The following is a 14,136-nucleotide window of genomic DNA, read 5'->3' as shown; positions in this document are numbered from 1 at the left end:
AGGATCCATCTTCTAGCAGACGTCCTGAGACAAGCGGACTGGTTGGTCCGTCTCGACCTCAAAGACACATATCTGGCGGTCCCCATTTACCCTCCTCATCACAGGTTCCTGCAGTTACAACGACAAGGCAGGCGCCTGGAATATTTGGTCGTGCCTTTTGGTCTTTCCTTTGTTCCTTGGTTTTTCCCCAAGTTATTGAAGCTGGAAATCGCACACCACAGAGAGCAGGGTATGCGCTTAATAATTTAGCTCGACGACATCCTGATCATGGCTCCTTCTGCTCCCCTAGCAGCTCCTCATCTGCAGATAATGATGACTTTGTTGGAGAGTCTGGGGTTCGTCATAAACAAAGCGAAGTCGGTTTTGGTCCCAACGCAATAGTTGGAATTCTTGGGGTTTGTGATCAACATCCAGACAGCCCAGATCCAGTTGCCCAAACAGAAGCTGAGGGATTTGAAAAAAGAATTGAGGAGGACTTTGGACACGCAGTTGATGTCCTTACAGGCGATTGCGCGTTTGGTAGGCCTGTTAGCCTCCTCCATACAGGCGATATTTCCGGGACCGTTGCATTATCGAGCCCTTCAGCGGCTCAAGATCAGACATCTCCAGAAGGGCCTCTCGTACTCGGATCAGGTTCCTCTTACAGGCGAAGTCCAGGTAGAGATCCAATGGTGGTTAACCCACGTAGATGCCAGGAATGAAAGAGCAATCATCGGATCTCGCCCAGAGTTGATCATAGAGTTCGATGCCAGCAGGTCAGGTTGGGGAGCCCGCTGCGAGGAGGTTACCACAGGGGACAGATGGTCTCTTCAGGAGTTGGAATTGCAGATCAATTGTCTCGAACTCCTGGCAGGGTCATTTGCGATTCGCACACTCTCTCCCAGGAAAGTGTTGTGTTGCATTCTATTAAGGATGGACAATATTTCCGCTGTGAGGTATATAAACAATCTGGGGGGCACCAGATCCCCGATGTTGGCGGTGATCGCCAAGGACTTCTGGCATTACTGCCTAGCACATCAAATCACAGTGATTGCAGAATACCTTCCGGGTCGAGACAATGCGGTAGCGGACTGGCAGTCCAGCCATCTGAAGGACTACAGCGACTGGAAACTGCATCCGTCCCGGTTTCATAAGCTTCAGTCTCTGTGGGTTCCGTTACACAAAGACCTCTTTACCTCCAGGTTGAATCATCAGCTGGAGTCTTTCTTCAGCTGGAGACCAGATCCCCTGGCAAGAGCGACAGACGCCTTCACACAGGACTGGTCACAGAATCTCCATTATGCATTTCCCCAGTTTGTCCTGATATCCAGAGTGGCAAATCAGGTGGTTCAGCAGGGAACGGATATTGTGTTAATCAACCCAATTTGGAAGTCTCAACCATGGTTTCCAGTTCTGCTGGAGATGGCGTGCGACTTTCCGATTCATTTCCTGTGCTTTCCAATGATGCTCCAAGGCCCTCAGGGAAAGTAGCATCCGCTGGTCCTCGCGGGGCAGCTATCCCTGATGGCCTGGAGGCTTTCCGGCAGCAATGGTTGTTACCAGGAATTTCGGAGCAGGCTTCCAGTTTCATCCAGCAAGCCTGGGCCCCCTCTACCAGGAAGCGATATGGCTCCGCATGGAGGGCATGGTTGGGTTGGTGCTTGGAGAAACACCTGGATCCCGTGGAAGCAGAGCTCTCTCAAATTGTTTAACATATAGATCAGTGAATAGTTTCCGATCAGCCATCCCGGCGGGTCATGCGCACCTGGATAGAAGACAAGTATGTAGGCATCCGGTGGTGTGTAAACGTTTAAAATGTATAGGTATAGCGAACCCTCCTAAGGCTAAGTATTCCTCTTTATGGGATGTTTCTAAAGTGCTGAATTTGTTTGAGAACTGGCCTAATAATGACTTATTATCCAGAACACAATGGTCTGCCAAGTTAGCCATGTTGCTGTGTTTATCTACCTGTCACAGGGTGTCTGATGTTGGAGGGTAGAATATTTTACCTTGAAGGTGTGTCGTTTGTGATTACAGCTCGAACTAAAACCTTTTCTAAATCTATTGACTACAATGCCTTTCCATTCTTAAGGTGTATGAAGAGTGTGCATGGCCTCTTAGGCCGGCCGGTTGCTCAAGGTTACTAATTGCATTGCAGAAACCTTTCAGACCCGTTACCTCTGCTACAATTGCCAGGTGGCTTAGATATGTAATGTCAGAGGCGGGCATTGACACAGAGTTATTTGGAGCGCACTCAGTCAGAGGTAATATGGCCTCAAAATCATTAATGTTGGGTACCAGTATACATGATATCATGAAAGCTGCTGATTGATCTTCCAGCTCTACTTTCGAACAGTTTTACTATAAACCTGTGGGCGATGTTGTTTCTGTAGTTTTGGATAAGTGTTACACTCCGGTTCTGTAAAAAAAAAAAAATTGCTAGCATTCGCATCGAGAATTTTCTATTCTATTAAGGACATAGAGGCGAAGATTATCCGACCCAAAGTGCATTTTATGATTCATAATTTGACATGTTTACCCTCCCTGGATAACAGGTCTATGTCAGTTATTAGAGTACAATTTCTGTTTCAGGCGCAGACCAAAAAAGTGAATAAGCCATTGTGGTGGTCCCCTAGGACGGTGTTGTCTACGGCCTTCACGTTCAAGATCTACAGTTCCTTTTTTTTCCAATGGTCTGTTGTGATCTGGTTATGTTTGTTGGTGTTATTTGGACTAAGGACTATTCAAGTTGGGACACTGCTCATTGGGCAAAGAAAGAGGAGCGTTCCTGTGTGGAGTCATATATAGGGCTAGTCTCTATGGTTGTTGGTATGGTTACGCTAAACTTTCTGGGAATGTAGTTTTTTCAATATGTTAAAGATGTTCCTATTGGCTGCTGTTAATTTGTAGTAAAGAAAGAAAAAGCATAATCTTCGCCTCCGTGTCCTTAATAGAATTGAAAATTCTTGGCGCGAATGCTAGCAAATTTTTTATTCAACACGCCTGACATTTTTTTCCCACTTCATGCCCTTCTGCAGCCCTTCCCACCTCCCAGGATAATATATGGAGATTGCAGCGGGTGCGCAAAAGGCAAGCCTACCTGAGCCTACCTGCGGCTAGACCACACCCAGCGCCTGGAACCCTGACCCGACCACCTCCCGAAGACACACCACCGCATAGCTTCAAGCTCTGGACCGAGGATGCGAAACAAAAACTGCTGCCACACCTCTCCCCTTTCCCTAGTAGCACCTTTCACCTGCCAGCTCTGCCTCTTCTCCAGCTACACCGAAGCTCCAGCATGCAATTCGACCACCACCACGCCCACCACAACCACTCCAGACCATCTCCACTGTCTCCTGCTCAACGCACGATCTCTCTGCAAGCACACTACCGAGATTTGGAACACCATCACCTCCCATCACAGAGACCTGACTCAAACCTGCATCTGCACCCGACATCGCCTCAACCATGCCTAATGGCTACAAGATTGCAGACCGAGACCGCATCAGCACGCACGGAGGTAGAATCGCCGTCATTCACACAGAAACCATCCACTGAACCTCCACAGTAGATGTAGTCACCCCAATCATGGAACATCGCAACTTCCAACTCTGAACGGACAGCAAAACCACCATCAGAGGCACCCTCACCTACAGACCGCCTCTACCTCACCCAAGTTTCTGCAACGCCATTCCAGATTTCATTGCTTTGTTCTGCATCAACTCCGAAAATTACATCTTCCTCGGTGAGTTCAACTTTCACCTCGATGATCCCAATGATACTAACACCGCCAACCTACTCAAAAGCATGAGAAACATCAGCCTCACCCAAATGGTCAAAACCCCACGCACATCGCAGGACACACACTCAACGCGATCTTCGCGGTCAGTGACAGAGTCAAGTACGGCCATATCACCAAACTCACCTGCAACAACAACAACGTCATCATCTACTTCACCATCTCGGGATTCCCCTTCATCATCCCCAAACCACCCAACATGTCACATCACAGTTTGAACAAGATCTCTGAGAGCCAATGGACAAACGGCCTCAATACCTCATGACTTGAAAGGAATGGCTCACCAGCAGGGAGCCCCCGGGTGGAACAACTTTCAAAACAGCCCTCAACTAATACCATCAACTCCTGAAAAAGACTAAGAAATGCACCCCGGCCAACCGCATCGAAGTAAGCTCCAACCACAGCAAGGAACTCTTCAATATTGTCTAAGAGTGTTCCAGCCCTGCAGCCACCGAAAAACGTCATCACACCTTAACAGAAACTCTGTGACTCCCTGGCAAACTTCTTCCAAGACAAGATTTCCACATCTACAAAACCTTCGAACCTCAACCTACAAACCCCCTCAGCCTCCTCAAAACCACGTATGAGGAACACTATCACCCACTCACCACCTGGGACGAGCTCACCACTCAAGACAGCACAGTCATCATAATCTCCTCCACTTGTGAGCACCCTCTGACAACTGCCCCCACCACGTCTTCAACCTTGGAAGCAAGACCATCAGCAGCGAGCTCATCACCATCCTCGCCACATCTATCACCACGGCCATATTCTCGAACAATGGAAACACGCAAAAGTCAAGCCCTCCTCATGAAAACTTCCGCTGAATCCAATAAACTCAAGAACTACCGCCACATTTCTCTGCCCCCCTTTCCTGCTAAAGTCCTCAAGAAGGCCATCAAACTGAAAACTCACAGAACACCAGGCGAACAATCTACTGCACACTTCCCAATCCGATTCTGCACCAACCACTGCACCGAAAATGTCTTGATTGCAGCCACAGACAATTTCAGATCCCTCCTCGACCAAGGAAAAAGAGAGGCCCTAATCCTCCTCGACCTCTCAGCAACGTCGGACACAGTATCACACCACACACTGATCAAAAGATATCACAACATTGGAATCCAAAGAGATACCCTCAAGTGGATCGCCTTCTTCGTCACAGGCAGAACCCAAAGAATCCACTTTCCGCCCTTTACCTTGGAACCCAGGCACACCATCTGAGGCGTCCCTCAAAGTTCGTCCCTCAACCCCATCCCGTTCAACACCTAGATGACTACCTGGGCTAATGTCGTCAGATCGCCTGGACTTCACATTATATCCAATGCAAACGATACCCAGCTGATCCTCTCACTATCGGAAGACCCCTGCGCTACGGTAACCAACTTTCGCAGGTGTATGATGAACATTGCGGATTGAATGAGAGACCACTACCTACAACTCATCACAAACAAGAAGAAAGGGCTGATCTTCACAAACAACTCCTCACTACAGAACTGCGCCTGGTGCCCCCCCCCCCCGAGCATGGACCCTCATCCACTGCAACTGACCATGCCCGCATTCTCAGCATCATCCTGGACAGTAAATTCACCATGAGAAGACAGGTCAAGGCAGTTTTTTCTGCCTTCTACCTCACTCTTTGCATTAGATTCAAGTGTCTCACCATCGCCACCAGATGTATTGTTACACAAGCCCAGGTCACCAGCCAACTGGGCTACAGCAACACATTTTATGTAGGAATCACCTCGTACCTTCTTAAGAGACTGCAAACGATTCGGAACGTAGCGGCCAGACTCGTCCTAAACCTCCCTAAAAGGACAGACATCAACCCCCCACCTCAAGGATTTCTACTGGCCACCAATACAGGATAGATGCCAGTTCAAGATGTTGATCTACTCCTTCAAACCCCTCCCCAATCAGGAACCAGCATACATCAAACACTGATTGAACTTCCACCTTCCAACCAGACACCTGTGCTCTGCCTCCCCAGACCTGGCTAGCAACCCCAGCATATGCTGCAGCAACAGGGAAGGACGTTCCTTCTCCTACCTCGCTGCAAAAGCCAGAAACGACCTACCCCTCACCCCCGCCCTCAATTTCACTTATGGACCACATCATCCCTGCTGGAATTCAGAAAATTAATCAAGAACTGGATGTTTAACTGAATCCCTTGCAGCATTACTAACAGCGCCTGGATATCCTCTTGGGTAATTAGCCGCACTATATAAATCCAGATTAATTGATTGATTGATACTGGGCCTGAAGCCAGAAACCTACTTACTGCCATTCTACAATCAAGATCTTATCAGGAGATTTATTTATGCCCAGTGGCATAAGAAAATCTCCACCCATCCTCATAGTCAGTGATAACTTCTTAGCTAACTAGTTCTTCTATGTGACATACTTCAAGAGCAAGGGGGTTACTGGTTGGCATTTCCAATTTCTTGGAGTGGCCATGACAAAGAATTCAGTGAAGAGTGAGCATTAATCTCTTGACATACTCTCCTTCTCATCCTCCGGATCTAGGCGGTGAGTGTCCGTGTTCTCCGTCTATTCCTCTTACTGTTCAAACATCTCTACAGTCCTCCTCTCTCGCTGCTCCTATCATACTCTACTTCAAGAGCTGGTGGCCAATCTTCAGTCATGAGTAGCAGAGACAATTATATAGTACCTGCCTGACACTCACAATCAAGAACCTAAAAAGGTATTGTAGGGATCTTGTCGATCCAAGGTCTAAAGTATAGGAGTATCTGAGATCCATTCATTATCTGTCGGACCATGACAATTCGCAACACCCAGAGCCCCAAGCCTAAAAATGAATATCATGTCCATACCTACAGGATGCTGTGCTTTCAACGATCATACTAAAAACACAATACTAGCCAACTGTAGTTGGATTTTCAAAAAAGGATCCAACATTGCAAAACCTTGGGGTTCAGTAGGATTTTTCCTGCACCACTGCCACAGCTCTATGGACAAAGGCAGGGACCACATAGGCTCTCATAACCCACGAATTCAAAAACTGATATCTCCACAAAGAGCAAAGCCTTCTCTAGCTAACTATCTTAAAATATCCTGTACAGGAGAGTACAATGAGGTGATCCTCAATGACTCATTCAAAATTTCAGAGTCAAGACTGGGTGTGGGGAGTAGGTATCATGAAATGTTGCAGGAAACAGTCTTTCCAAGTATACTATAAGTAGTGTAGATGGCAGGTGACACTTTCCTTCCAACACAACTTACAAAGATCACTGGTAGCTAGGTTGATTAACTCCTTTCATGCAGGCTCTCTTCTGTAGGGTGCAGTCAAGTGCCTCTTTCTACCTCCGGCAGGATACTTTTCCTTTCTTCAAGCAGTGCTTCTACCAGGTGTCTTGATCCAAACTTAACCCCGGTCTGAAAAGAGGTACATCAGTCAGCAGCCTCTGGCCTTGTAATTCGTTAACAAATCAAATGTACTGGTGTACAGCGCCTTCCTTGACCAGTGATGGATCCTGGAACATTGAACTGACCATGGGCACCAATTTGTAGCTGCAGAGCTGACAAGCCAGCTCCTGAGGAGTTTTTTTTTATTTTAGAAGGCTTCGTCAATCAGAGATTATAGGGCCAACTGCATGATCAGCCCATGCAAGGGATACAGACACTCAAAGGTGTTCCTTAGCTGGCTCCAACCAGTTCAGGTGCAGATGTGTGTGACGGCGCTGAGAATAGATCAAAACATTTTTAAGGCAGATCAGAGAGCACTATGGCAAGATATCTAACTACAGACAAACTAGTAAGGGATGAACCGCCCCACAACACAGGACACTGCAACCCTCTAGAGCAGGACACTGCGGAAAGGAATGAATGAATGGTGGTGAAGGTTCACAGGTTAGAAGTGACCTGTATACCCTTGCACCCAGCTATACATGAACACAAGCACACTGCATATATGCGCTCTGGTTATTACCCACACAGATGAAGTAATAGATCTAGATTAAGAGAGACTGGCAGAACCTTTTAAAAGGGGGAGACTGGTAGGCCTCCGGTAAAGAGCCCTTAAAAACCCTTCACTATGTATTATGTTGCCACATCCATCAGGCACACAAGGCCAAGGTTGAGAGAGCACTGTCTCAAAGAGTGGTCACTTTGGGTACCCGACCTTGACCTAAGAGATTTAACCTCGGGTCTAAAGCCAAGCAAATGCCACATGCTTTCTGTGGAGCCACCCTGTTAGCTCTTGGTGGAAAAAGTTAAACATCCTATCAACTGCACAAAAGGAGAAATGAAAGATGGAGAAGCACTCGCTCCATAACCAAGTGGTGAAAAGTGTAAAGATGAGGTAGGGCAAAGCTCAAAGGGAACAGGATACACCTCACTGGTTGGATGAAGCTGGTTGCCTAGACGGATAAGATTAAACCTATCCTGCATACGTCAGTCATGTCCAAAGCTACATACAGAGAACTAAAGTCAGGTCAGTTACTGTTTCTTATTATTTATTTTTCAATGAAGGATCAATAGTTAATTGCAAACAACTATCTCCTTATCCTGATGTATAATTTCTGTCAAACAATACCACACTATAATATAATGTAATCAATTTCCATACTCTTATGATACTTGAGGTGGGATATTGTCCACCCAGCAACTCCATTAAATCCTCTGTAATGAAACTGTAAAGGTCTCTATAAGATAAGAGTTGTAGAAAGTGACTGAAACAGATGACACCCTCCAAAAGTGCAAGAACAGTACAAAATATCTGAATGCATATGCCTCTGATTACAGGCTAACATGCCTTTATTTAACTTTAACACACTGCTCACTAGTGTAGACTTTCGTATACAAATGTCAATATCTATCTCACTAAGATCTCTGGATGGTTTCTCATGAGGCAAAATCCCTATTGCAATGCGAACTTGGATCAGGCATTTTTTAGAAGCCCATTTTTCTATTCTGATCTTTCATCTACATAACTCATTCACCTGCCAACCATCCCATTATGTGTGTCTTGCATATGGTCCTGTCGATGAGACTGGCATTTCCTACAGCTATCAGTCTCTCTTTTAAGATCAAACTTATTAGGGTGGTCTTTTACTGTCTTTTGTTTGAAGGCCCGCTCCTTGCTATTTGCCTTTGGTAATACATCTCCTAGCGCCCAGCTGGGCTTACAAGCACTGTTATGGAGCAGGGAGCCTAGGTTTCCTTTTCTGTCTACTGAAAATAATAAAGATATTTCAACCATAAGATCAAACTTATGTGTATAAGCTTGAAAGTTCCCATGCGCTTTTAAAAATGTAGAAATTAATAAAAGGTAGACTTTGCAAGCGGTCACAATAGTCCAACCTGTTATAGCATTGTGATGTGATATTCCCCTCACATAAATGCATGCATTATCATTAGGCATGCTTGCACCATATTTAGAAAACCATCCCCACGGAGCTCACGCATAAAGTATTTTCCTTTTGCGTCATCTTTCATTTTACAAGTAATGCTAGGTGTATTATAAGGACAGGATTTAAATTGAAATGTATTGGTTTGAAAGGAGAATTCCAGTTTCACGTGAGTGTACATCATCTTCCCTTTAGCATCGATCAATTCCATGCCTGAGGCAAACATTACTATTGGGCAAATAATTCCATTATGGCTGGTAAAAGCAGATACCAGACCCATCAGAATTATGAGATGTGGAGAAACACCACATATCCATTTACTTTCAACCAGAGACTTTAGCTGCTATAAGCAGCAAAAATCTCTGTTTGAGAAATTGGTCGAAACGGGGGAAGGGGGAAATCAGATCCATAATTAGATTCACCGATTAATTCTGCATTGTTTAGTGGACCCTCACAGTCCAACTCATAATGGGACGGCTTTTCCTCATCCCCTGGAGTTACTGGTATAAGTAACTTCAGAGAGTGGGAAATACCAGCCCGGACTGAAATCAAATTATAAATATCTGCAGAGTATGTCCTCATATCTTCTTCTTCAGAGCCAAAGCTCAGATTACCATATTAGTCACCAGCAAATGGTCCTACGAATGTAGATATTTCCCAGCCTTGACCCCAGTCCATCCCAATCCCCAAATCTTGAGGAACTGTTTAAATGTAAAAAGACATTGATTCAGATATAGATCCCGAAATGTGAAGCAGCCGTTTTCCTGTTATTCGCTGCAACCATTGGCTTGTCAGGAGACTTTATAGATCTTATTGTCCACCAGTGGCACACCATCAGAGTAAGCAAATTTACCCAGAAGGCTGTTTTGCCCTAGATTATTCCCAACACTCTAAATAAAAGTCAATGGTGTTTGGCTGGGGCACAGCATTTGGAAGGTCATAACATATGCGCTTGACGCGGTCACTGTCAGCAAGATACGACTCTTATCACTCACTGTATTACATGTTGATAGCTTTGTAGCACAAGAATACATACGAACTCTGGATCCCCAATTCATTGTGCTAGTATGGGAGCATCAATGTCTGAAGCGCAATCGTAAGCAAACGTGTTTTCCAGTATGGCATAACAATTACCTTGTTCAATTGTCTAGATCACCCTTCATGATCAGACATTCTATCATACCGAAATGATAAAGCACCATCAGGAGAATCTTCATCTTTGCTAATGCAATCCTTTCTAACAATTCCAATGGAAATAAAAACCAAATGTCACAGAAGGTTCATTATATTTAATGTATGGACTGTCTTCACTTCCAAGTTTACTTGGTACACCAAGATACCCACTAGCTACACCGAATAAGCTGAACAAAAGAGCTGTGTAGCCAGTCGAAGAGAATAGATTTCACCAACGTGTTATCTGCCAATTCAGAAAGTCTTAAATTTCTTCAGTCATAACCAACATTTACAACCGAGGATGGGATAACATACATCACTACATGTCTAATTTATCAACACGTCACCCACATATAATACAATAATGATAGTTGGTTGTCTGTGTTTGATAGGTCTACTTGTGTGCCTTCTCCCACCCCATATATACCAACACTCACATCGGTTATAATTTGTGCCTGCAGATTAATGTAGATGACAAACCATTTTCCAAGTCACGACCATACCTCTAGACCTCTGAAGCAAACTGATGTATACATAGCTGGGCAAAGCATTCTGTGTTTTTTTTTCACCATCTAAATTTCAGTCTCTGTCTGTTTAGGTTTTTTTGTGGCTTCGCTCATTACCAACACCTTGCACAAGCTGATGGTAGTGTTCAAGCCTGATATAAATCAAGCTTATCCTACCACAAAAACATATTCATCCCTCGCACGATCAAAAATGGAAGAATGGTAATTGGATCCAGCCATCTTCCCCAATGAATAAATAGTAAATATTAGTCCATCAACTAGCTTGAGAGCAGAATGTCTCTCTTGATGTTCAGTAGATTTCTGGGATAATAAAATAAAACAGTAGTCAATGTTCTAGAGATCTCATCTGAGCCGCTGCACATATTTCTAGTAGCACGGGTAGTAGTAGTTAGGTTGGTTGTTGCAAGATAGCCAAGCACCCTACCTCTGTGACATTGTAGTCCGCAGAATCATAATATGCCCTTTGTTTCTTTCTCCTGCCAACTTTCCCTACAGAAAACTGGTAGGGAGAGGAAACACCCGGACAAAGATATACTTCAATATGGGCTGCTAGGAATATCCCAGTCCTTCCTAGTCAAACCGGAGAGATCCTTTTCTCCAATGTGAGATAAATGCTACTGCCGTGCAGCTATTCTTCGGTTCCCCTTTCAATTTAAGGAGCAGACCAGCCAAAAGAAATCACTAATAGCTAGATATTATCAAGGCCAAAAATGTAAATGCTAGATTCCTGGTGCTGCCTTGTTCCTAGTACATCAGAGTACTGTAAGATATTTTTCTTCTTAAGTCTGGGGTTTGCAGAGCAAATAAACCGAATGAAGCACCTTTGTCTCAGGTAGTATTGGTTAGTATGTGCTTTTAGCAAGACTGCCATCTTTCCTGTTTCAGTAATAATTGTGTCCTAAAGCAGCAACTGCGAGTTCATGTTTCTTGTGCCCTGAGTGAGAGTGGTACTGCCTAAGTCAAAAATATGATACATCGAAGTCATTTTAATAAACATACATGTTAACCACAACTATGTGGTAAACCGGATCTTAACATCACCTCAGCTAAAAGGGGTGGTGAGAGATGATGATTGCAGCAGCCCATTATTTGAGAAACCCATACTCGGGAGGGTGTCCCTTGCAGTCAGGGGATCCTTTGATCGCCCGGCTGTGTTTGACCAGTTTTAAGACATGGCTCAATGAAGAATTTAAGCTCCATAGCCATGCCGGGAAAGTGGCTTGAACGCTTATGCCAATCTTCACGCACCCATTAACCATGGGCTTAGGTTGCAATGATTTCCTTTGCTGGTGGCTGTTCATGAAGACCAGTAAACAATAGTAAAGCAGGAATATGCCTCTTTTTCCCCGCTCTCCCTCACCCCGCTAATTCAGAACAAGGGCTAAACAGGGAACGAGGACTATCTGTTTACAAGAAGTAAACTGTATCTCTCTAGTGACCAATGGCTGGTACTTTTAAAAGACTGAGTGTACAAACGCCTATTTTATCCTATTTCCCGACCGCAATAACCTGCGTTTTGCCCCCAGAGTTCGGTCGATCACAAAGTTAGTTTTATGCCATGGGGAACTTCAATGCTTTTATTTCATATTCAGTTGTAGGCTGGAACTTGGCGGACATTGACGGTTATTGCATTTTATCTGAGTTCTTACTCCAAAATCCTTTCTTCAGAACACCTTAAATATTCCCAAAGCACAAAACTTGACATTTTCCGTAGTATGATACCACCTGTCCAATCTGAAGACTGAAGCGACAGATAGTATTGACACAGTATTTCCCCATACCTGCCCTTATCACATACAAAGGATCAAACGGTTGGTCCTAGAAATAAAGTCACAGACTTTGTCAGACTATATTGAATATGGGTACTACCTTACTCCTTGAAAGTCAGTCATCTCTTAGTGCTTTGATGTGCCTGACCTCTCAATCCTGAAAAGTAGGGTTGCCTTCCCCATGATCATTCTGATGCCCTCCAATGTAGAGCAGCAGAAAATAACCCATTGTCTTGTCTGTGTTTTAGGGAATCACACCCTGTTCCAGGTACCCCATAAATCCAAGAACCATGCGCTTTACCTTGGATTTTACTTTTACAAATCATTGGTTTCAGGAATGTTTAGCCATTATTTCCAAATAAAATAAACCAAGCCTACAACTCCCAATACATCTAGCAGTTGAACGAAAAGCACTGGTCTGGAATTCATGGTACCTGGCAACACAGTGCATCTGGAAAGATAAAAAGACAGCACTCTCATGTTCAAGGGTGAGTAGGCTCTTCAACCAGAAGGTTTTATGAGTCTCAAGGTGCGCTACCTGCACAGACAGTCTTCTCAAAGCAGCCTGCCCGGCTTCACGTGCTTGTCACCGACTGCTGCCAGCCCTGACTCCCCAGCCGCATCTTACCTTCTCCTTTACTCCATTTCTAGATCGTGCACCTTCACGAACGAGAACGGGGCGATCTGCCAGCTTGAAAGGGCAGTAGGCAAAGAGAACAGCGTGTGGTAAAGAAGCAGCAGCAGCTTCAGGTCCGCCACCTCTCACCACACGGCCACGACCCATCTACCAACACAGAAGAAGGACTACACGGGCAGCATGCGATCAGCCATAGCGAGATCCAATACTGTTCTGGATAGCTTTAAAACAAAAATTAGGTTGTCATACCTAATAAATGATCAGACGAATAAGCGTATGTAAGGTTTTGTGAACGATACTAAAATAATTATAGCTCTAATATTGCACAACTATTAGAAAACAGTTTAAAAAGAATCGCCCTTGCAATTACTCTAATTATATTTCATGCATCTAATCCACCAGAAAGTTCATAGGTGTGTTAAGATGTGTGTATGGTATTCAACTTCTCACTCTAAAATAGTCTTGTTCAAAATGGCGGCCGGGTGTACGGCAGTTGCTGACGCTACGTTGGTTGGGACCTCTTGATAGGAAGCTCTTTTGCTGCAACCGATACCGATGCTGCGGCAACGTAATTCGAATCAGCATCTCGGTAGCTGCCATATTGTACGTATTGATCAGTGTATAAGTAGTGACTTCACATCTGACATAATCCCTTCTGCCTGTTAGGCAACATTCATTTAAAAATATGATGTAATTGAAACTTTATGGAATAAAGAAATCTGTTGATGAAAGGAAATATTTTAACAGAGACAGTTAGATCTACTATGAGGAATTCTTCCGGGGATCCAACTGGCCCTCTAGTTCTGGAAGAAGGAATATACTTTTATTGACAGCACAAACAACGTATGCAAATGAACAGACTAAACTGCTGGTGAAGTACATT

The 14,136-nt window shown here is 44.5% G+C and overlaps 1 protein-coding gene across 2 annotated transcripts in view; it reads right to left on the bottom strand.

Annotated features, from left to right (window-relative positions):
- The window catches only part of XPOT (exportin for tRNA), a 538,373-nt gene extending 524,952 nt beyond the window's left edge, over positions 1 to 13,421 (bottom strand). Inside the window, exon 1 of one of the 2 annotated variants that reach the window (XM_078676087.1) lies at positions 13,245 to 13,421. The gene's annotated coding sequence lies outside the window, so the exon portion shown is untranslated. The remainder of the gene's footprint in view (positions 1 to 13,244) is intronic. The other variant, XM_078676095.1, reaches the window with a different exon arrangement.
- Between the last annotated feature and the right edge of the window lie 715 nt (positions 13,422 to 14,136).

Source organism: Lissotriton helveticus, chromosome 1_1 (assembly GCF_964261635.1).
Source record: "Lissotriton helveticus chromosome 1_1, aLisHel1.1, whole genome shotgun sequence".
Taxonomy (NCBI): Eukaryota; Metazoa; Chordata; class Amphibia; order Caudata; family Salamandridae; genus Lissotriton; species Lissotriton helveticus.
The sequence above is the reverse complement of the archived record's forward strand: the minus strand, read 5'-3'. Positions and strand labels throughout refer to the sequence as shown.